Here is a 25,648-nt window from a genome sequence, read left to right as displayed (position 1 = left end):
TTAAGAGATCAGGATTCCTGAACAGAGGTGTTCTAGTTCCTTCTTAGTATAACAACATACAGGTGGTATCATTATACTTTTGTTACACTCTAACCGATTAATTTGTCAAGTGAAGGGCACATTTTAATGTTTCGGCCTCAACACACCCCTTAAACACAAAAGGCCTAGAAATAGCCCTCTTATTGATTCTCAGCACCTTGTCTCAAGCTGCAAAGAGAAGCAAGAGGAATGACAAGCAATGCTTCCGATAGCAATATAGTTTCTAACTTTTCACTGACCACTAGAGGGTGCATACAGAATTAGTTTACTCCTGAGCTGAAAGGCCGACTGGTACAATATTGTTATAACAGAGGGTCAAATCACTATCCATGACCCCAAGTTCTATCTTTTAAATTGTAGATGTTTTAGCTAATGATGAGGAGAAAGAATATTCCCAAAATAAAAATATGCCATTAATTAGCAAGAGAAAGGGTTACAAGCCCAAAAATTCACTGGCTCTACATTAATGATTAGCTAACAAAACTAACCTCTCAGTTTGTAATTTGATTCACTCCAAAAGAAAAAGTATTTCAAGATCCTTGAAAGATTTTTAGTAGAACTGTGTGTCCTAGGTCACTCTGTTTTCCCCAACTTTCCCTTCTGATTGTCAAGCTCCATTTGCTGGCAGAGTTCTGACAATAAACATAGAAATATGTTTCAAGGCTAGTAGACAAAACTGCTACTGGATGTAAAGACAGATCATTGTAGTGATGAAGTTAAGGAGATGTGGTGATGGAAAATAAAAATCATTTTTGCACAGAGAATTGCATAGCTTTATTCAATTATTGCAACTCATTTATTGTACTTTGACAATTAATACTGAACATGTATCTACGATTTTTAAATGTGAGGAAACAAAATGTGGCTGGGAAGCAGAGGGATATTATTTATAGCTGCTTGGGAGAAAAGAATGGTTTGCCAAACAGCACATGTACTGATATGTAATTTTCCAAGTCAGAGCTCTGGGACAATGTGCTTGTTAATTAAAAATCATACTTTACACTTGAGCTTTCTGAGGTGGGATGATATACAGTAAATAAACTATAATTCACTGATTTATTTCAAGTTCTGCTAAAGCAGTATGTCCTGCTTCAGTGCTCTGGCACACAGAGCAAAGTCCAAGCAAAGGCTATGCTGACCTTAAAGAGAAAGATTTTAAACATATGGCCTGTGGGGCCAAGAAACATATTCTAGACCATTAAGGATTAAGAAAAATCAGTATATTTTGTCCCCTGCTGAGAGGGAATGTTTCTACATTGCCAACTCAAGATGGTAGGCAGCAGGCCTTTCATCATCATATATATGGTTTAGAAAACAGGCTCACTCTTCCTCCAGGCAGCTAATTTCTAAAGTGCCATATATGTTCAGGTTACGGAGTAACTCTCCACCTTCCTATCTGCTCAAATCCAGAAATCAGCTGATAAGAGGTATACCATCTCCAACTCAAGAGCAGCTCAGAGGATCCAGTCACTTCCCCAAACACATCCTTCTGTGAATTCAAGCAAGTTATTTGTATTCTTGCTTGTTCAGGAGATAGATCAGAACTTAAATCCACATCAGATTTCCACTGTTGCCTTGGGCTAGCAGTATTATTAGCACTGGTGTGGCACAGTCTCAGACTTTTGACAAATGTGATTTTCAATAGAGGGATGTTATTTTAGAAAAATTCAAGGTGGATTGCAGTAATCCTGCTGGACTCTGATTGGCTGCTTCCATGCAGCCTCTCTAGGCAGGCCCGAAGGACCCACCTTCATTACTACTTTCTTGGGAGGGGGTTTAGTAGGACCTCAAGGGCCTTCAGCAGGGGGCCATGAATGGCCTGGTACACACACTCCTTCCAAAAATAAACCAGAATCATCAACAAAACAAAACTTTGCACTGTTCTACAGTAGCATGTAAGTCTGAGATAATCATATTGATTGGACTACTTGATGTTCATGGAAAAGCCTGAATAAAATGCAATGGGATGTTTGACACTGCATACATGATTTCTAAACCAGTAAGCATTAATGAGTGAGCACATGTAATTCTTCGCATCCTTGATCTGATCTAAATGAGCATTACTTCAACCACTGGATAAGCGAACAAGGCTTAGTCACATAAGACTGGACTTCCTACATGAAAGAAAAAAAGATTAAGATCAATGATCAAGGAAACTTGGTGCCCACAAATATTACCTTCTGCAAACACACAGTCTATTAAATGTGCACCTGCATGCATGCTGAGCAGTCTTGCTCAGTCATTAAGGCCTTTTGTGGTATCTACATGTTATGTTGCCGTTAGAAACTGAAATTTCTATTTGTATCTATATCAGAAGGAAAGTACTCTGATTAGAGAGACTTTATAGTGACGTCTAAATGCAAGTCTGACTGCCAAATACTCTTATGTTTCCCATTTAAAAAAAATTCCATTGTTAATTGAGGTTGCAGTAATCCATAACGCCACATTGCATGTGTGTACCACAGCAGAGGATGGCTAACAAAAGATGGCTAACAACCCAGAACAACTACACCCAGTCAAAGCAGGGCTCTGTGTTCCTGGGAGGAAGAGGAGCTCTGCAAGAGAAGAGCACTTCTGGGCCATCTGGCCAGCTGGGTGAAACAGAGGGAACACAAGCAAAAGGAGGAGGAAAGGCTGAACCACTGTCTTGGAGGCTGCCACATGCGGCTCATATGCCACATAGGAGCAGAACACCAAGTCAGTCCACAAGGTAAACTGCTCTTCCCCTGATATGCAGTACCACGAGCTCTCTTTTCTGTGCTTCACCCTGCTGGTCACACAGTCCTCTATTCTGACAATGCTCCCAAGGTCATAGGTAGGCAAAGAGAGGAGACAGAAAGAGGCAGGTGGATAGACATTTCTCTGGAGTTAGGCAGCACTCAGATTTATGTGGCATTTTGGAAAAGGGGTAAATTACATGGCCATTTGTTCAGCTGCATTATGGATCACCTAGGGACCTGCCGAAGGCTAAATTTCAGGTCCAATGATGTAGACTGAACTGAAGATAGAGAAGATAGAACACATACTACGACTACTGAAATAAATCACTCAGACCATTACAAAAGAAAAGAAATCTGAACAGAGAACACCTGACAGTCCCTTTCTACAGATACTATTGAACTCACATAGTGCGAGTTTCCACTCAGCCTCTAGCAACTGAGCTTCTTTCAAAGTTCCTGGTTCTTCCAAGAATGGGGAATTAGCGAGGTACTTTTATGAAGGAAGAGCAGAATTTATACATAATGCACACACTATTATTAGACAAATCCTTAGTTAGTTGATTGTCAAAGCTTCAGGAAAGGACATCAAGGTTAGAGAAATAAAATTGATAACCAAAATATTCTTTCCCGTAATTACCTGCCTCAGCTCTATTCCACACCTACATCTTGAGGGTTTTCCCCAACTTGAGTACTCACAGCAATAATAGAGAAGTCTTCCCTATACTGCCTTTGATCTTTACAGTACAGCACTACTTCTCCTGTCTACAAAAGATGCACAAGAACTCGCAATAAATAGCAAGTCCTTGTAAAACTGGAGATGCCAGAAATGGACATAAGCACTCAAAAAAAAAACCAAAAAACATCTTACATCCTAGCCAGAAGGGCTCACATATATTATTTGCTCTGAACACCTTGTAGAGGCTCCAAACAGTTCCAATATAAAACAATAAAAATATAAATAATGTATATATCTATAACTATATGCATGCACACGTACACACACATTCTCTGATTGTATTCCCCTCTTCCTCCCTTCATACGTTACTTTTGTAAAACTAAGTTCTTCGATGTAGGAACTGCATCTTGTTTTGTGTTTCAACTCTGCCTAGCATACTGAGGGTGCTAATGGAATACAATACTACAACCTTGTGGACTGAATCCCAATCCTAGGATATGTTTGGAAAAAGAGAGTCATGTTTTGCTTGTACAATTTTAGGCTAATTAAAACAAAGCACAAAACTATGAGCAATCACAGTTAATTACCGTGAGGCTCTGCATTTAGCAGTAACTTGCAGTGAGGTAAATAACCAAAAGGATAACCTCTGACACCAAAAGCAGCCTTAGCAAAACAAGCACAAGAAACTTCTCAGCAGAAAATAGTAAAACTGTTGAAACATGTCACTTAACATTTCATGTCACAACTGCACACAGACCTAAATACACAGCCAGGAACCAAAGGTAAAGTTCTAGTGGGAATTAGTGAGAGGAAAGTATTTTTCTGCTGGGTACCCACGGTCTGCACATATAGAAGCTTCAATGGAGCTGCCATTCCTTCCCAATCAGCTAGTTATATGGAATGATAGTGGACTGCACAAATGGAACATGAAGGCAAGTGAAACAAATTTATAGAACAAAACACCTATATTTTACACAATCCTGGCCTACACACGTGATTTAAAGGTACATGGGTTGCTTGAGCTCCCACCTGACCGAGCCAGAGACTAGGCTGGCCTGACATTCAAGAGGAAACAAAGATAATCCTGATCCAAGCCCAAGCATTATAGATCTGCAAAGAAGCATGGCAACTCCCCATGCTGCCAACTGCCAAGATGACAGCTCTAGCACTGAAGTAATCTCATACACAGCACTAGCATGGGAGACAGGACAAGAACCTGGTGGTCTTTTTTCTTAAAGCTAATAAAGAAGTTCAGGATTTTGTTTTGGAGGTGTTTTACTCGGTCCCACTTCTCCCCTGATTCCTAGAGGCTGGTGCATGGCCCAACATTACAAAAAACAGATTCCTTTCCCTTCTCATTACTCCCATTGCCATTGGTTTGGTGAAGTCATGGGAGGAACATTTTAATCCTGATTGGCCCCTTCCCTTACATCTGTTTCAGGAAGCAGCCCCTTCAAGAGTCCTCACAGGGGTATAGGCATCAGGCAGGCAGGCAGGCAAGAACCAATCTGTTTTATTTCATCACATCATCATTCCTACAGTTAGTCAGCATGAAGTTTGTGACTCTCCCTACCCTAATCCCAGAAAGAAAGTCAGATTTAGGTGATTGCATACAGACGAAATGGGCTTTACTTGATTGGCCCTGCCTATCTGAAAGAGAGTTTCTCCCTCCACCTCATGACAGCAATATTCCAGTGAAACCATTGACCAGGAGGCTAACTTGGTTCCTCCTCCTGAAGTTAAAGCATCTACACATAGGCTTATGAAACTTAGGAGGAGGGAATTACAATAAAAAAGCTACCTATAAAGGTTTACATCTCATACATAATTTGTATACTTGGTTATACCGAGATTGACATGAACACAAGATGTAAAATACATGAAACTTGAGAACAGTTCAACTTCTGGTGTGCTGATAGCACTGCCCAACATACTGACCAACGTTGTCTCACTGTTTCCTGGTACTGCCCCATCTGGCTGTACCCAACTGTTGTGTGGACTGTAAGCTCTTTGAGGGCAGGAACCACCTTTTTGTTCCATGTTTGTACAACACTTACTACTATGGAGTCCTGGTCCATGCTGGGGCTCATAGGCACTATGATGATACAAATAATAATTAATAATAAAATTCAAACGGGAGTGTTTTAGGAATGGGATACTAGCAGTTTTTGACACAAGTTTGCTGTGTTTGCTTGCCCAAAACACACCTTATAAGACACTTAAGTGCACAAGGCAAGCAAAATCAGGCTTTGTGCAACACCACAAGAACAAATCTATTTTCAGAGGTTGGTGTTACTAGGTCTACGGAAATATAGGAACCTACTCATTCACAACTTGTGAAATTCTGAGGCTGCTAAGCCCAGTCCACTGGCATGCTGTACCCACGTATAGCAGAGTTCAGACTCTCGCAACAGCTACATGCTTTCTCACCCCCAGTCAGCTGCCTCTCAGTTATGTTGCTGGCAGGGGCGGCTCCAGGCCCCAGCACGCCAAGCGTGTGCTTGGGGCGGCATGCCGCGGGGGGCGCTCTGCCAGTTGCCGGGAGGGCGGCAGGTGGCTCCGGTGGACCTCCCGCAGGCGTCCCTGCAGAGGGTCCGCTGGTCCCGCGGCTCCGGTGGAGCATCTGCAGGCACGTCTGCAGGAGGTCCACCAGAGCCACGGGACCGGCGACCGGCAGAGGGCCCCCCCGCGGCGTGCCGCCGTGCTTGGGGCGGCGAAATGGCTAGAGCCGCCCCTGGTTGCTGGGAACAGAGGGGACATCCACATCACCTTTAAGTGGTTAAATACATAAATATATTTTATGAGGTGAAATTGTGCTGGTTGTATTTTTATAAACCTCAAGAACTGATGCAGCACCACTGGGTTTTATTAAGCCCAGCAGCTACCCAGCAGATTTTTACACTTTTATTTGTAATGCCCATCTTCTGCTATAACTTCCATACTGAGAGGTGTTTATTTCTGCCTACCTACAGATCAGTTCTATTATTGTTAATTGTCTTTGTACCATAAGTATATTTCCTTCTTCTTTGCTGGATTTTCCAATACAACCTCCCAATATGTCTAGTATCTGTGGTCTCAACAAGTGTTCCAACACATACAGAATGTTTGGGCAGGGGCACATCTTGTATACATAAAAGCATGATTATTAACTATGCACCTTTTATCTGCAAGTCCCCATTCTTCATCTGGAGTTCTTGAAAATCACTGTGGTTCATAGCTAACTGAAAATGTCAGTGAGATTTTAATTATTTTTCCTTTCTAATTTCCCCTCCTCGTGACACCCTGTACCTTAAAGTAGCCTCCTGTTGCCCCCATATCCATCATTCATAAATCGTTGTGATATTTCATATAAAGCATGCCATGTAAGATATCATATGAAAGGTGATGATCTGCTGAAACCCATTGTTCTGTCAAAATATGTATAGCGTTAGCATGTATGAAGTTATGAGATTTTGCTATATACAGGTCATTGTTATTGAAATATGTTGTAAGGTTGGGAGTCGTCCACTGTTAGTTCTCCAGGGACAACACAGGAGGTGACTGACATTGGGGCGGGCGTTGAAAGATCATCATGACCATTAACCAGCAGGGGAGTTGTAAACAAGGGATTTGTAATTCTGTAAAAGAGTTGCGCAAGCATCACACAATGGGGCACTGCTCAATTTTGTGTCTCAGCAAAGCCCACCAGGACATGTCTGGGCTAATATTTTCCATTTTCCAGGCACATGGAGTGAGGGTATAAAACAAGGGACAGTGGCATCATGCAGCTACCTGTCTCCTCCCTGACCTACGCTGGAAGCAACAAGAACACTGGAAGAAAAAAGACTTAAACTGAGGAGACTGGTCCCAGGCTTAAAGGGGAAGCCTGTGTATTAATAACTGTAACCTACCTGCAACATCCAGTGGGATTAAAAAAAACTGCTTGATCTAAATAGTACCTAGTCTCATAAGGTTTAAAGTTTAGACTGTGTGCTTACCTTCTATTTTCTTTGGTAAATATCTGTGACCTTTTGTGCCTCCCACTTCTAATCACTTAAAATCTATCTTTCAGTAGTTAATAGATCTGTTTTATATTTTACCGAAAACAGTGTGTTTTGGTTGAAGTGCTTGGGAAATATTTCAGCTCAGATGACAAAGGCTAGTGTGTGTGTCCTCTCCACATAGAGGGAGGGGTGGACTGGGTAATAAATGTACACTGGTCAGTCTTCTGACCAGGGCAAGATGGTTTATTCTGGGGGTGCAATGCTGGGGACTTGGGAGATTTGCTGGTGCCTTTCTCTGTGTGATTCATGAGTGGCTCAGGGAGCACTGATGCAATTTAGCTGGGTGTGTGATTCCACATGCTGTTGTACTGAATGACAACAGCATCTGGAGGGGTTTGCTGCTTGTCACTAGCAAAGCATTGTGAGAGACAGCCCAGTCTGGAAAGTTAAGGGGGCACAACGGTACCCCAGTTCCAGGTTGTACCCTGGGAACCCATCACATCTCCTCAAACCAATTTAGTTTTACATCACAATAAAAAAAATAAAGCAACATTAGAGGCTAAATATCCAAATGCTCCAAACAAATCAAATTCAGCCTCATGGCTGCTACACTTCATCTTTAACTCACTTTGTTGTCCTTAGGAGTCTCAACACAGTGGATGGTAGATGGTGTTACATACCATATGTGGTGCAGAGTGTTAATAGGTCATATTAAGGCTACAGCGTGAGCCTTAACCCTGCAGTTCCTTGTATTTGTTGTTTGTGTCTCAACCTTAACATTATTTTAATATATTTTTGTTTTTAACATATATTCACAGTGTATTTGTCTAAAAACCCTCTAGAGTTGCAAGTTACTCTCCCAAACAGTCCTCCAAAATCTTAAACCAGAGCCAATGCCCATATTTTCTTAATTTAAAGAAATAATTTCAGGGCTGATAAATTTCATTCAGGAAAATGCTGTGTTCTTTATGAAACAAATTAATCTTCACTGAACTATGAATGCTAAACATAAATGTCTAACTGCACAGATTTTACCTGTGCCAGGAAAGAGGTTTAGAAGAATTATCCCCTTTTTAGGTAACCCAGCTTTTCAAATTACACCCTGGAATATGCAAACAAAGAAGACTAATGAACTCAGCAGCCCATATGTTTGATGGAGGTTGCTGAAAAGTTATGGCATGTAATGGAAACAGACTCATTTTTCAAATGTGGTATGTAACTACCTGGGGGGGGGGGGAGAATCTTTCTTCCACCTTGGTTATAACAGTTTGTTATGAAAATTCATTTCCTTTCTATTATCAGAGAACATTCTATAAAGGGTGTTTTCTATATCACCTTGTAAGAATCATCCAAGCACCAGGGAGAGTTTCTCTCTCTCCTTCTAATCAAATATATTGTTTTACATGAAATGTTTGAACATTGCTATTACCTACTATCCTACTCCTCCTGCATAGCCATCACAGCAGTGACTCGACTGTCAACTTAGACAGCAGTTCACTCAATAGAGTTTACCCAACATTTTTATTTAGCTTTCTGCTATTAGAAAGAACACAGCATACACAGGATGACATAAGAACAGCTTATGGTGCAAATGCAAGCATCCAGATACTGCAAGCAATAGATGCTTTAAAAACAGCAATTAATAAATTACTAATAAATAGCGTTCTCATTCCCAAATTATGACTTTCTGCTGTGAGGTGAGTGTTCCCACACCAACACCAATTGCCCTTTTCAAGTACATTACTAAATAAGAATCAACATGACATTCCCCAGTAACTATACACAAAATAACCACACTCCCAAAAACATCCTTAAACATCAGGCACTGCCACTTATTAGCCAGAACACATATCCCAGGTCTTGCTTATTGATGCAGTGCCCTCAAAGGGCAGCACACAGGCAAGGACACAAAGTAAATGTGACTCCGAACTAGCTAATTACTTACCTTCAAGCTTCTTGTTTTAATTCTGTTTCCTCCCAGTCAGAGCTTGGAGCAAGACTATTAGGACTTGCCAAGAAGAGATTAAACCTGACAGTGAAAAAAAAAAACAAAAAACTTTGTTTAAAGGTAAAAATCTGAAATAAAATTGCCTTCAGTTCAGCCAGTGATTTCTCTCTCCTCCTCTCTCCAGGGCTGCTACGTAGTGGTCTATAAATATTGGCCCCAACACTTGCTCAATGCTTTACTTGCTCATGGCACAGGTCTGTGTTACTGTACACCATGGTATTACTCGGATGAAGTTCTCAGCTGCTCAGACAAAGCCATGGATTGGCTCTCTATCCCGCAACACTCTGTCTGCCTGGAAATACCATTTTGCTGCCAGCTTTACAGATGCTGTGAGCCTTTCCTGGAGGCCCAAATCAGGCACAGAAGGGTACTTATGAGCTTTGTCTGAAGAAATATAGCTTTCTGCAAGCAGGTGGAAAAAAGGGAGGGGAAAGAGGGAGGAACTACCTTTGTTTTGGCTAAACAGCATAATCTCAAACCCCCTTAACAGTGCTTTATAACTAAATATTACTCAGCTAGGATCATAAAATTACTGCATAATGAGGATGTCAAAAATTTCTGGAAAAGCATTTTATTTAAAACTAACTTCTTGAATAAAAATAACAATGTGTTTTTCATAGACTTTAAGGTGTGCAGACATTTCATAATTGGCAGTAAAGCACCATAAGAACACTGAGTATATTTTCAGTGTGATGGAAATATACATCTTATGAAAATATTTGCCAACCCAGGTCAGATGCTTGGTACCCAAGACTCAGAGTGATGTTACTATACAGCATGAATGAATTAACAAAAGAGACCAACAAAGATATCGACCCAAGAGCTGGGTGAAGAATGGCACTTTCATTCCAAGGAGGATTTCAAAATCTGGTTTCATTCTGATTAGGAATGAAAAGAAACACTTCTAAATTCTCTGTGAAATGCATTCACCTCTCTCCACCCAGCTCTACTGGAAGCCTCAGACTTCCAGGCAGACTGCCCTAGAGTGAGGGACTCTGGAAGCCCCGACCTCGAAGCAACTCATCTGGCAGGCTGTCCCAGAGTCAGGGAGACGGGACACCGGGGCAGCCAAGAAGCTGGGATCCTGGGAACCAGGACTCCCAGGGCTTCCAAGCTCCTGGTCCCCTGTCACTCGCTAGGTGGGCTGCCAAGGAACTGAGTGGATGATCTGGCAAGAAACCAGGCAGGTTTTGAAACCTAGTTTTTATTGAAATGTCATTGAAATCAAAAAGGTCATGCAGAACTTTTTGATTTTGATGGTCTGGAAAACAATTCCAATGAAAAAATGTTTTGACTACATGTTTCCAACCAGCTTTAATATATACTTACGGGTATCATAAAAAAAAAAAGTCTAGTCAACATCAATCATGCACATTGGTTTACTTTACTGCCATATTCTTTATGACTTCATACAAGACCACGATTCCTTTTGCACTGCTGTGCAGGGAGTGTGGAAGATTCATGGAGTCCCTTAAGGTTCAGCATGCTCCATTTCCTGAGCACTGGAGATGAGCTATACTGCACACCCTAAAGGTACAAGGACCTAGAAGGCAGGGGACAAGGCTAGGAAACTACTGCTGCACATCTGGGAGGATGTGGAGGTGCTATGCCTTAAGGGCACAGCTGCCTACTCCAGTACCTCCAGAGGCATTATGCCTGCCTTTACCACATGCAGATACATTTCCAATCACTACAGGTTGGCTGCTACACGTCTGACCATGCACCCCATTACACCTCCAGTGGTATGAAGCCATAACTTGGGGTTTCAAATGGGAAATACCACACTAAGTCTAAGTAGCATTTGTGGTGGTGATTGATTTGCATTATAAATATACTCCCCACAATGAATGGTCACCACTTTTCCATGACACGCACATGCCTTTATTGAGACACCCCTCTCAACCTTTTTTATTAACACAAAAGTTTCAGTTCAAGTCAATGAGAGTTTTAGGAAGTAAAACCTAACACAACAGGCCCAATCAGATTGGGCCCTCTAGGTAGTAATAGACTATAAATAATAATAGTCTGCAGGATTTTGGTTCACCTTGCAATCATGATGTTTGACATAACTTATGAGCATGGAGTTTTCATCAATTCACACCCTCACACCACATTCACTTTCATTTTTTTTAAGATGCTGCTCATAAGATTGATTTTTGTGTGTGCCTTCATTCTTTTATTACTACATAGGCATGAAAAATTAGGCTTCTCATTAGTCACTTGCTGATATGGTACAGATACTGCTTCTGTTCATTAGAAAACCTTATTTTAGAAAGCGCTTCATTGATACCACCACACCATTTTCCTTTAAAAAAAAAAGTGAATTGTGCTTCCATGAGTAATCACTAACCCTTGGTGAGCTGCCAGATGGAAGCTCTTCAAACTAATTTGCTTGTTATAAGTTTCTAAAAGAACTGCACAGAGCACAAATGCATTTAACTGAATGTGACAGTATGATTATGTCATAGCGTCAACCTTTAAGAAGCCACAAACAACTCCCTGGATAACCAGAAAAACAAACAATGGCTTAATAAAATCAAGCAAGCTGCTTAACTGCTAAGCACAGCTTGCTGTGTAGTGTAGGAAGGAAAACATATTCTTGAACATCTATAGCTTTAGGATCTTCTTAACCATCTATAGTTTTAGAATGACATATTTTGTTAATGACTGACACAAGAGAAGCCAGCTTTCACACAACACAAAGCATCAAAGACATCCATGCTTCTCTACCATTGGAAACCAAAACGCAGAGCTATTAACCATTAACATGCCATTTAATAGATAAAACTGAGACATATGAATAAAACTTAAGAGCAGGAAACCATAAAAGTAATGGAAATAAATTGTTAGAAAAAGCTTAATTTTTAATCAAACATGTATTAGCACTTCCCATTCTGAAAGGTCCCAAAGCAGTTCATGAACTACATAGAAGTAGCACCACTGATGTTCACCCACTGCTGAAGGCCAGCTGCCAAGTAGCCAACAAGGGTATAGAAATCTGCAAAAGGACATAGAGAGTGTGGTGTGTCAGGGTGTGGTGTGGCCTTAGGTGTCATTTTAGCCCAGGGTACTGGGGGGCAAACTCCTAATTCTTTTACTAAAATGCGGTGGGATCTTTGAAATCCGTGCAAACATACGAAACCTCTGTAAGGTCCCATTAGTGCTTAGAAGGCACTGACTGATTAGTCTTCGCTTCCAAGCACGGTTCATTCAACTGCCAAGAATAAAGCCTTGCCCAAGCCATGGTCCATTCCCAACCAGTACTTGGAGGAGTTAATCACTGAGCTTGAAAAGCAAGGTTTTATTTATTTAACCCCCAATCCAGCACTCAAGCATCTGGTTATTCTGATCCTTGTCAGAGAGTTATGGCACAGAAAATTTGAGTACCATGCCCCACAGTGGAATGAGTTGTTGTTCTTCTCCCACTCTTGCAAGGTATCATGGCTGCCTTTTCTTATTTAACTAAAGCAGAAACAAATCCTCTACTGGCTTTTCTGTTAGACACAGTTGCTGCTGTGTTCAAATCTCATATCTGCTTTGTGACAGACCCAAACCAGTGGGGTACAGGAGTCTGGTAGAGGGCAAATATACTGGTCACTGGATGAGTGGTTTTCTGTTCCCTGAGTGACCAGAGCAGAGGCTGCACTAGAGTACTCAGGAACCTGCTAGAACCAATTAAGGCAGACAGGCTAATTAGAACACCTGCAGCCAATCAAGGCAGGCTAATCAGGGCATCTGGGTTTAAAAAGGAGCTACTCCAATCAGGCAGGGGGGAGCCAGATGAGAGGAAGTGCGTGTGAGGAGCTGGGAGCAAGAGGCACAAGGAGCTGAGAGTGAGAGGGTGTGCTGCTGGAGGACTAAGGAGTACAAGCGTTATCAGACACCAGGAGGAAGGTCCTGTGGTGAGGACAAAGAAGGTGTTTGGAGGAGGCCATGGGGAAGTAGCCCAGGGAGTTGTAGCTGTCATGCAGCTGTTACTGGAGGCACTCTAGACAGCTGCAATCCACAGGGCCCTGGGCTGGAACCCGGAGTAGAGGGTGGGCCCGGGTTCCCCCCAAACCTCCCAACTCCTGATCAGACACAGGAAGAGTTGACCCAGACTGTGGGGAAGATCACTGAGATGAGCAAATCTGCCAATAAGCGCAGGACCCACCAAGGTAGAGGAGGAACTTTGTCACAGCGTGTACACAACATATAAATTGGGCACTCGCTTGGGTACCACAGGAATGCTTCTTACAGCTACTGAATGCCTCCAACCAAATATTTGGGCCTGTTATAGGATAATAATGAGGGCAAGAGAACACACTGGAGGAAGCCTCCATAAACTGACAGAGCTATGAATTGGATTCCTTCATACATCAACTGCCACTTATTCATGAAGTCATAACCACATCGCCGCACAGTGTTGAACATGTGCACAAGTCATTGCCCAATCAGGGCCCATAGTTTGTAAAAGTAGTGAACTGTAGTAATCAGTGATGTTAAAAAAGAAAAGTGAAGGTTGCATTATCACCTTTTACTGGCATTTCAGAAGCTCAAATAAGTCTTTGTGATTTAAAAATGTATTAATCTTTGGGATAATGCTACTTTAGTTGAAGACCTCAAAATGTAATCATGTGACCCAGCACCAAAATTCTACCACTCTTAACAGTTGGACTGACTAGATTCACTTAAAAGGCGATCAATAGTTTCAGCACTTCAAGAAAAATTAATGAAAATGAAAGAAATTAATAACTTAAAAGCATATAGGATTGTATATAATGAGGACAGCATGTGGATATAAGCACATATGCAAAATTCTCAGTTATCCATTCCTTCTTCTAGGTCTGGCAGCCTTTTATGGGCTTCTACAATGTGGAAACAAGATTCTTTTTAAAAAATCTTTTTTTTTAATATACATCATGGTCCTTGTTGCTAGTGTTAAGTAACATTTTAAAATGAAAAACTAGTGGTATATAGACTTCAGCTTATTTTGGTGGGGGGGGGAAGAGGAATGATTTGCATAATTAAGAAAAGCAATACAAGGAAAAATAGTTTCCAGAAATACTATAAAACTAGAAGACTGTAACAGAGAATAAGAACAGGATTTAGCCAACAAGCCTGGGTTTGGCAAATGAAAACTAGTTAACATGTTGAAAAATTTCAAATATTCTATATATTTTTGAAAGATCTTATTCCATTTTTGTTTATTACCTTTGTTAGGCTACTGTAAATCCATGCTAAAAATTCTAATATATTGAAAAAAAGTTCAGAATTTGGCAACAACAAAAGCACCCATAATATCTCTTGGAAACTGTCTTTACAAACTCTACTTCCATAGGGAAATTAAATCGCCCTTAAATTAAATACCCCTTTATATATGTGCATCTGCCTTTCAGAGTGCAAACTGTTAGCTGGATCTTCTCATTCTCTGTAATGAAGTAAGAAAGTTGAGACTACAGTTTTAGCTGTGTTTAATTAAGAGTCCCACCCCCCAAAAAGATTCCTCTCAAATAGAAAGAATATTCTAACAGAGATTATAGGCCCGATCCTGCAAAAAACTTGGAATTCGTTTGGAGATATCTAATTTATAGACTGCTACAGCCATGTGAAGAACTATTGTGCTACCTTTCAATATCTCATTGTAATATGACAATTTAACAAATACAAGTTGATCTTGTTTGAGTTACACCTTGAATTCATTTCTGTTTTTTACATTTGTAGAAGCCAAAATGCCTTCAGTTACAAAAAATGTAGGGTATCCCGCAGAAACCTCATAGGACTGGGGCTTACCTGTAACAGTCAGTGGCCACATTTTTTGGTTTTAAACCAGAAGCTAACCAAAGATGTTTGTGTACAATTTGGTCATTAAGCAGGATGTGTTGTACGAGAGATCTGATGTTCCCTTACAACGATAAATCCAAGATATTAACCTTCCACAAGCCATTTTGCTGTTTTCTCTGATTAATACATGTTGTAGAACCTACAGTGGAAATTCCAGGGAAGTTCCTTGAACAGGCTATTGGAGCAAAATGATCAGCCACTATGATATTCCATCGTGCTACCTTGCAATAGGCCAAGAAAAATAAGAAAATAAGTGCCCTTCAGTTTTTTTGCAATGTAGCAGAAAACTTAGGAGAACGTGTTTTAACCACACAAGCACATCTGTCATCTAGAATGAAGGCATGTTCTAATGCAGAGGATATGTAACTGTAGTTAGTCTTTGAGCTCTTATAGTCTTCATCATGGCCTACCCTTGCGCACATATTACATGGTCAGAAAGAAGTGAAACAACTACACAAGATGTTCAGGGAACATGAGCACAGTTATGTGTGTGAGGTTTGGGGAATTTAAGGACAAAACTCAAGAATTGGTTGTCAAAAGGATCTAAAACAACAACTACAAACAGTCAATGCTTTCATTGTTTCAGCAGCACAGCGCAAGCGATCATTCAGTACAATGAATCATGTACCATCTCCAGAAAGTAGTTCTGTCAATGATCCATTCTTGTCAAATTACTATTTTTTATTTTTCCAACTTGTTGGCCCATGACCAAAGAAGTTTGATTCTGAAGATTAGGTTTAGTGTCAGTGGGTGCTAGTGTCTCTCAACAGTCACTGGGATGCTAAACACCTAGGAAGAAACAGAGGAGAAAGAAGCTCATGAAAGTCACAATCAGGTTGTCTGGTAATCATGGGCCTAATCCTGCAGGCCTTCCTTAAGGAAAATATGCACTGGACCCAGTGGCAGTTTGCTATGAATGAGGCCTACAGAAGGAAGGATTCAGCTGCTACAACTAATAAACTGTCTTCCTAGGGTTGCCAACCCTCCCGGTTTCACCTGGAGTCTCCCGGAATCACGCTTTATCTCCTGGAGGCTACAGCAGCCAAACCGGGAGATTTTAGGCATTAAAGGCCTGGCACAGCAGCGGGGCTAGGGAAGGCTCCCTGCCTGCTGTGGGTCCACACCATTTCAGGAAGTGGCCAACACATCCCTGCGGCCCCTAGGGAGAGGGCAAGGGGTCTCTGTGTGCTGCCCCCTTCTCCCATTGACCAGGAACTGCAGCCAGTCGAAGAGCCATTGCCAGAGGGACGTCGATCGCTTTCAGGAGCTGCCTGAAGTAAGCGCTGCCCCCCTCACAACCTCCACACCCTAACCCCTGCCCCAGCCCAGAGCCCGCACCCCCTCCCACACCCAAACTCCCTCCCAGAGCCAGCACCCCCTTCTGCACTCCAACTCCTGCCCAAGGCTCAGCCCAGAGCCCTCTCCCGCACCCCAACCCCCCTGCCCCAGACTTAGCCCAGAGCCACCTCCTAAACTCGGAACCCCTCAGCCTCACACCTCCTCCCACACTTCAACCCCCTGTCCCAGCCCAGTGAATGTGAGTGAGGGTGGGATAGAGCAAGCAACGGAGGGAGGGGGGCTGGAGTGAGTGGGGCTGGAGCCTCGGAGAAGGGGCTGGGCCACGGTGTTTGGGTTTGTGCGATTAGACAGTTGGCAACCCTATGTCTTCCCCTCACAGTGGACTTTAATTTTAAAGTTTTAAATAATTTTAATAGTACAGTATTTTTGTTTTTCTTGCGCACGCACACGCACACACACAACATGGATGATTTTGTGTTATTTTCATGTCATCAAGGAAGGGTGGAGATAATTGTGAAAGAACAGAACAGAAAGTCATAGAAAAAAAAACATGTGGAGGATTAAATGGGGGGAAGGAATTAAAAATGGAAAAAAGAGGGATAAAGTAAAAGAAGTTCAGTAAAATATAACTTTATTCATTCCTACACCTATATTTTATTCAATTTACTGATAAAAATGAAGGCACCTCAAAAAGATGGAGGGCCAACCTATCATAAACTCTTGCCACAGTACAAAAGTAAAAAAAAAAATTTATCATCAACCAACCTGTCCTGAAATCATAGACAGGGATAGAAATACTTTAGAAAATGCTTCTCAATCCAAAACAAGCACCAACCCCTACACTGCCCCAAAATACCAATCTCCAAACCTCTTGAAGAGCCTGCAAGAGCTTACACCAGATCATCAGAGATGGTATTACTAAAGAAGTGGGTTTTTTTTTCAAACAACCAGGACCCAAGCCATTTAGGGCTTGATAGATTAAAGGGAAAGGGGGTCGCAGTATGCATTCTGATGCATTGTTTTACCAATATACACATAGCACATTTTTCCTTTTGCATGTTCCCACGCACTCCTGTCTCTTGTATATGTACACTGGTGCAGGTATCCTTCCAGAATCTAGCCCCAAAATTTGCGTGGGTCTACAAATAATTCCTAGCATACATCTAAACCTAGAAATAATGAAAGCAAATGATATTACAGTTGTTTAAAGGAAAGGTTTGAAACTGGGTAAGCCAGAAGAAATCTTCTGGCCTCGGATGATGTCATTTCTTCACTTCAACAACCAGTAAAATTTATGGAAATTACAGCAAGGATTTTCTCATATAGTATATTAATTGTCCATAAATTAGGCAAATTAATTTCTACTTCATGGATGCTTTCCACTTTAAGAAAAATTTAAAAAATAAAGTAATTTTGGTGACCTCATACTGAAATAAACTACATCTCTTCACCCCTTGCCTCCCATTTCTTTATGATCGGATAGATCAAGAATTCACATTTCTTCAATCAAAAAGGGAAGTGAGCATGACAGTAGGGAACCAGATAAGCAGTGAAGTGTAACTTCTGACAACACTGCTAAACAGGATTTAGAAAGAGGAGCTGCTAAGGACAATTCCAAAGGTACTTCATGATTGTCATTCTCATTATCATAGTTGAGTAACAGCAAACATATCACAAGATCAAGAAAATATAGTTTGCTTCCAGGGTCTCAAAAAGGTACAAAAGTACTTTTGCAACAATTTTTAGTAAGACAATACTGATAAAAATGCATTTGTTAAGACAGTTAACTATCAACAGCCTCAAATCCGATCAAAGTCAATGGGAGCTGCCTTTGACTTTTGAAGGAAGCAGGAATGGGTTCCAAATATTTCTTTTGTGGGATTAATATTTCATATATCTTTAATGTTTATATATATTTGAAATAAAAAAACTTAACCTACAGCTAAGTTTAAATGAATCTAACACTTGAGGGGAGGAGACATATAAACTTGTAATTCTAGAAAGCCTAGAAACTCCACGTTTATGTTTAGGTTCAGCTGGGAAAAAAAAGATCTCAAATATTCAAGAAGCATTCAAATGCACAATTAAGGTTACACAGCTAGCCTTAACTCTGCCCCATAGTGCCAATCTGAGAATTACTATACACTCAGAATTGTCTGAGATTTTGAAATGAAGTCTTCTAGTAACGCAGCTATAGGCACAGGAAAGTTACAGGTCAGAACCTTCTTTATGAGCCTGTTCCGACTTCTACTGAAATCAATGGGAGCCGACCCTTAGACACAAATATAATGAATCTTAGCACATAATTAAGTATACTGAATTCTGCATTTTAATTGGTTAACAGAGAGGAAGGCATGGCACTAAATTCACCTGCATTGAAGTGGATATGTTAGAAATGTTACTGGATACCACAAGCAATGAAAGATTTTTGGAGTAACTTTTATGGAGTCTGTAACTTTCCATAGATTCATAAATTTTAAGGCAAGATGGGACAATTATGAGCATCTTAGTTTGTGACCTCTTCCTTAGCACAGTTTTTAAATAAAAAGCAGATCTGGACAAATCTAATGAAAACGTCATTAGTATTACTTCCTCCTTGGTTTTGTTGAACTGTTTTTTTATTTACTAAAATAAGGTGCTAACCATGTGTTTCCCAAAACAAACAAAAATCCAAACGTAAGTTGTGAATATTTTCAGATGATCTCCAATCCTGAGAGTCATTACTGAACCCAATAAAGACAAGAATAGCTTGATTTATCCCTTACCTCAATCCTGCACCACTTCTTTACTTCACTGAGTTCTATCATTCAACACTACATTTTTATCTGCCATTAAAGATGCAGATACTAAAATCTCATTTGTTTCACTATGATAGAGTCCCAAAAGTCTGTTTACACCATTATTTTCTAGTTAATTCAAAAAAAGATATTGCCCACAACTACTTGTTCTGTGTCTCTTTTTATTAGAAGTTATTTTTCATCCTAAAATCACACCACTTCTTGATTAGGATTTTCTTTTAAACAACAGGAGCATTATCAGCTTGTTCCTGCATCAATGAATGGTTTTGCCATTGTTTAGAATGGGAGTAGGACTAAGCCATATATGACTCACTTCAGTTACCAACCTCATTAAGCCCCATAATAATGACTCACTATAAGACCATTTTATAACACTAAATATGCTTGATTTTAATGGATTAGGGTGCAAAAGGAACATCTCAATACACAACTATTTCCAGGAAATATGAAAGTCAAAAGGAGAAACATACTCAGTATATTCAGTGCATTTATTTGGCCTCCGGTGTAAGAAGTTTTTGTGAACTGTGAGAAAAGAAGCCAGAACATACCTGAACTTTTATGGCCTGAGGTCAAGCATAAAGAATAGTTCTTAACACAGCTTGTAATAACAGGGCCAGCTCTTTACACTTTTCAAAAACCATTTCCTTATCTCTTAAAACTGGTTACTAGCAGGTCAATGGCTTAATGATAGTTTAATGTAATAATGTTTTCTCATTTTCTTACTCTGCTTAACACTCTCTGACACGGACATAAAAATCAAGTTATTCAAAACATACAGTACTGAACTTTCTTTTAATCCAAAATTAATTTAGCTGCTTAATAAAAGATGTGTTCCGAATAATTCAAAAGTAATATCCCAACCACAACACTGTACTTCCTAACACAGAGGCTAAAAACAGCATCAGAAAGTAAGACACAGCTGTAGCAAAATAGGCAGCACTTTGTTAAATTGGAAGCAATCATGAAAATGAACATCTTCTCACTTACTGAATCACTGCCTACAAAATGTAAAGTCTTTAAATAATTTCAATATCATATGCACAGTAACCAATTACCTTCTCTACTTTTCCTTTGGCGTCCCTCCGACTCCATCTTTTGGTCTCTGATACTGTCTGTCACTATTAGAAGCTACTTACATTTTCACAAGCAACATTAAGTTTCAAACCGTAATGTAGAAGGCAGCGAGCTCACACAATGGAGAACAGATAAGGGTAGTTCTCCCCTAGTTAACAAATCAAACCCCCAGTGCCAGATTTTATAGGAATGACTTAGTCTCAGTTATTTATTTACTGAAAGCCGCTGCAGAGTTAACATTATACATGCTATTATTTACTAATGAGCTCTCCTAATAAAAATGAGTTTCAGGGTGCCATGGCACCAAGCACTGAAATGAAAGCCAACAGCTCCGCTAGATGATTTTAGGTTTTTACAGTTGAATTTATCAGACACAAGTGTCACTGTCTCCTAACTTCTTGTACAAGTACAAACTGGGGAAAGGTGAGGAGAGAAACGGGCTGTGACAGACTCCTTGAAGAAATGTATATGCACAAAATATGTAATTGGCACAGCTAATAATATACATACCATATGTACATTACATAACCCTGCATATACCATACACCCTCTGAGCATACTGTGTGTACTGTAGCTACACACTAGAAAAGCAGCAGGCGGAAGGAGAAGCTCAATGATAGTGCAATAAAGTCTATATATTCATGTCTCAATACTGGTAGCATCATAGCAGAATTTTCAGAAACCTTCTCCACCCATCACTAGCTTCACAGACTGAGCAGCTGACTTCCCAGTGAACTGCTGCACACTACGTATCCATCTCCTTGCTGGCTGCATCCTACTATGATGACCTGCCACCATTCCTTCCATGGTCATTTTTTCAAGGCTATCTCTAAGCCTGTGACCAAAGTACATATGTTTGCATCTGTTTATTCTGAGAACAGAGTCCATTTCTCTCCAAGAATATTTCTAACATAAGCATTCATCTTCTTTTATGTCCAGGAGATACACAAGAGTCTTTCCCAGCACCACATCTAAAAAGCTTCGATTTTCTATTTGTCAGAAGTATTAGTTTCCTTGATTATGGCGCCTCACAAAATCCAAAGAAAGGCTGCTATGGAAGGACATTTCTGGTGCATCTGTACACATCCTCCCCAATCCACCAATGGAAAACAGCTGTCTCCTTCCCATATTAAGGATGATAAAATAATCTAGGCACACAAATAGACTTCTGACCTATGGACTCACCTATACCTCAAGACACCTGGTTACAATACAGCTAAACTTTTTGTGTGTGGGCAGGATGAAACCTACGTCCAAGATTTCAGTCAATGTACGAAGAAATGGCTAGATTCAACCCACACTACAAAATTTAATTCTGTTGTAACCAAGTGCCCTTGATCAATTATATTTACAGGGCAGATGAGTCAATAGAGGAGTTTATAAATGTAAGCTTTTGCCAGGGTTAAAATTCAGACTAAATTATTCCAGCCAATACAGAGTACCTACTGTCTCCCATGCATAGTAAAGAAATTTACTCTGGTCAATCAAAACCTAAGAGATGGGTTTTAAGTGAGATTTACAGAACTGTATGATCCACTTTTGTTCAATATATGTTTTCTCTGAGCATACTTAACCATTGTTAAGGGATGTTATTATTTCATTCAGATGACTGGTCCATTTGAACACAACACCACTGCCATTTACGAGATACACATCTACCCCAATATAACGCGGTCCTCGGGAGCCAAAAAATCTCACCGCCTTATAGGTGAGACTGCGTTATATCGGGTTTGGTCCGCCATTCCGGACTGGACCGGCTTCCCTGGCAGCGATTTAAAGGACCAGTGCTCCAGCCGCTGCAGGGAGCCCCGGTCCCTTTAAATCACCGCCGGAGCTCTGGCAGCGGGGCTTGGGCGGTGATTTAAAGGGCCCGGAGCTCCACACGAATTCAGATATAACGCGGTAAAGCAGCGGGGCTCGGGTGGTGCTTTAAAGAGCCCGGGGCTTCCCGCTGCTTTACCGCGTTATTTTGAAAGCGTCAGTATGTTCTCCATTAAATCCTTGCTCTCCTGAGGCACCTTCTTACAACTATGCTGATTATAAATTTAATTAGGTGTTTTGTTTGTACTGTGTACCCAGCTCTACCTTGGAAAAGAGGTTCTGAAAGGAAGATGGTCTCACACCATTGTCAATGCATTAGATTTTACACACCTCAAAGAATGTACATCTGTTCAAATGAAAAAGGAAAAAGCAAGTATATTTGTCTCCTTCACCTTTCAGGATGTCTATTTTTGACACTCTTAACTAGGTGTTACCTGCTGCAGGAAGGTTTACAGTATTTCATGCATTCTTACATCAAGGCTCAATCTTACAGCTTTAACTCATACAAGTAATCTCATTACATTTCAACAATACAGTAGTAGATACAACAACATCTTCAGATGGAAATGTAATATTCAGGGTCAATGGATCCTTGCAAACTTTGCAAATAATATCTGCAATCTTTTGCTTGCAGAGTTAATGTGAATAGAAAGACACATTTAATTTATAAAATTGTTAAGATGTTCTCTCTCTGAATATTTCTCTGATTATGAAGCAGATAAATATCCCCTTCTCCATAGCAAACTATGATGAATTAAGATTTAAAATATGTAGTGTGACTTAAAATCTATGCTTACTTTAAAAGTTTGTGTATAGTTTGTATCTGGCTCAAAGGCTAAGGGCCCAATCCCACAAAGCAGTGGATCAACTCCCAGTTAGAAACTTTAGATGTTTGGCCAAAATGATCATGATATGGAATGGTGACACATTCCTCACAGACTAATGAACATGTGTAAAATATGTATGTTGTACAAACTCACTCTATGAACATGACTGCAGAGAACTGTAACTTTTAGATAAAATAGTTTACATGGGAATGGGTGGAGAGAGAATACCGAATATACAGTGGGCCCTGCTAGAGGACCGTTATTAAATGTTTTCTACCATGCTCCAGTTTATGGGCATGTGATTGCTCTTTCAGCAAACAGTGGCTTACCTTTGACTCTAAGGTTCTTTGTTTCCAAGTAATAAATACTTTGGGCTCCTGGGACTAGACAGGAAGATCATACATGACTCCAAAAAGCCTTGACTGTTGACAGATTATTGTAAGTGCTTATTCATTAATAGCTGAAATAGTGTTGACTGAACACTTAATAAATAGGCCATTTGTTCTTTTCAACTGGAGCGATACTGTAACATAACTACTGAAGAAACAAAAACATTTTAAAAATAAATACACCAGAGGAAATAATCTCTGGAATGTATTTTCAGTTTTCCATTCATCCTAGCTAGATTAATAAATAGTCCACTAAGTGAAACTGGGTTATTATTAAACCAATAGAAATTAAGTGCCCGCAGGACATGCATAATCACAAGTGATCTGAATGTCTACATAAAATGAGGCTTGGATATATTATATGTATCTGGTACAGTGTTATGGGTAATGTGGCATACGGATTTATACTCCAATGGGATAAATATCAACAGTGTCCTCCTCCCAGGGAACACATCCAGCATGCAGACTGTGTCAGGATGATTGAATTTTACACTCCCAACTCCTGAACTTGATGAGGTGCAGTATTGCAGCACCTCGACTACCACCTTTCCTTTTATTATGCTGCTCATCTGATGGAGCCTATGTACAGTGGAGGTCTCCCTGGCCCAGATCAGAACAAGGCCTCAGCCTTCTCCACAAGATGTTTTATTAATCTAAGCTCAGGAGCTTTACAAGTTCAAGGCAGAAAAGAGCAACAGGTGCTGCACTTTGCAGCAATATGCATCTTTCCCAAACAGTAGAGACCGCTTTGATGATCACAGCTCATGGAGAAGGAGCACGGTCAGGAGACAATGTTCTTAAACCCTGGGACTCTGGGCATAGTCCCAGACTATGGGGAGGGAGTCCCTGGTATGGGAAAAACTAACTATACTTACTATACCAAAAACTCTAAAAATGCTAATATAAACTATTTACAAATGTATTTACTGAGTAGAAGGATAAAAGCTGGAGAAATCTCGGGACACAGATTCTGACTCAGGCTATACAGCCGTAAGAAGGAAGTGGAGAGGTGCTGGCCTGTGCTGCTTCTTATGCCCTTGGTCTGGAGCATGATGTGAACTACTGCACATGCGCGAGTCAATGGACCCAGCTTGTTAGAATTTCCAGACTCAGGTGCATGGCACATATGCACACCCACATGTGGAATACACGTAGGGATCAGCACTCCATGAAGAACAGATAGTTTTATTGTGTTTTCATTTGTTTTCTGGGTTGGGGGGGCATGGAGGGGGCAACCACAGAAAAGAGGAAGTATGGTCCAGTGGTTAGGATTCTAGCCTGGAATTTGGGAGACCTGGGTTTCAATTTGTTTGTTCCACCCCAGATTTCCTGTCTGACCTTGTGCAAGTCACTTAGGATATGTCTGCACTGCAACGATGGGATGTGATTGCAATACGTAGAAATGCTGGAGCTAGCTTTAATCTAGCTCGCTCAGGTACCAGCAGCAGCATGGATTTCAGTGTAGAGGCTAGCAAAGAATCCTGTGGCACCTTATAGACTAACAGATGTTTTGCAAGACAAACCCAAGAAAGAAACCAACAGGACTCCACTGGCCATCACATACAGTCCCCAGCTAAAGCCCCTCCAACGCATCATCAGGGATCTACAACCCATCCTGGACAATGATCCCACACTTTCACAGGCCTTGGGTGGCAGGCCAGTCCTTGCCCAAAGACAACCTGCCAACCTGAAGCATATTCTCACCAGTAACTGCACACCGCACAATAGTAACTCTAGCTCAGGAACCAATCCATGCAACAAACCTCGATGCCAACTCTGCCCACATATCTACACCAGCGACACCATCACAGGACCTAACCAGATCAGCCACACCATCACCAGTTCATTCACCTGCACATCCACCAATGTAATATATGCCATCATATGCCAGCAATGCCCTTCTGCTATGTACATCGGCCAAACTGGACAGTCTCTAAGGAAAAGGATAAATGGACACAAATCAGATATTAGGAATGGCAATATACAAAAACCTGTAGGAGAACACTTCAACCTCCCTGGCCACACAATAGCAGATGTTAAGGTGGCCATCCTGCAGCAAAAAAACTTTAGGATCAGACTTCTAAGAGAAACTGCTGAGCTTCAGTTCATTTGCAAATTTGACACCATCAGTTTAGGATTAAACAAAGACTGTGAATGGCTTGCCAACTACAGAACCAGTTTCTCCTCCCTT

At 40.8% G+C, this 25,648-nt stretch overlaps 1 protein-coding gene across 34 annotated transcripts in view; it reads right to left on the bottom strand.

Annotated features, from left to right (window-relative positions):
• BMPR1B (bone morphogenetic protein receptor type 1B) overlaps positions 1 to 25,648 on the bottom strand; it is a 384,295-nt gene that overhangs the window by 181,793 nt on the left and 176,854 nt on the right. For 21 of the 34 annotated variants that reach the window (XM_039540892.1, XM_039540897.1, XM_039540895.1 and 18 more), the window contains one exon: positions 9,364 to 9,447. The exons of 12 other annotated variants lie outside the window; for them this stretch is intronic. The gene's annotated coding sequence lies outside the window, so the exon portion shown is untranslated. Of the gene's footprint in view, positions 1 to 527; positions 672 to 9,363; positions 9,448 to 25,648 lie in introns of all 34 variants that reach the window. One more of the 34 variants, XM_039540884.1, reaches the window with a different exon arrangement.

This window comes from Mauremys reevesii, linkage group 5 (genome assembly GCF_016161935.1).
Source record: "Mauremys reevesii isolate NIE-2019 linkage group 5, ASM1616193v1, whole genome shotgun sequence".
Lineage (NCBI taxonomy): Eukaryota > Metazoa > Chordata > Testudines > Geoemydidae > Mauremys > Mauremys reevesii.
This window is presented reverse-complemented; position numbering and strand designations above follow the sequence as displayed.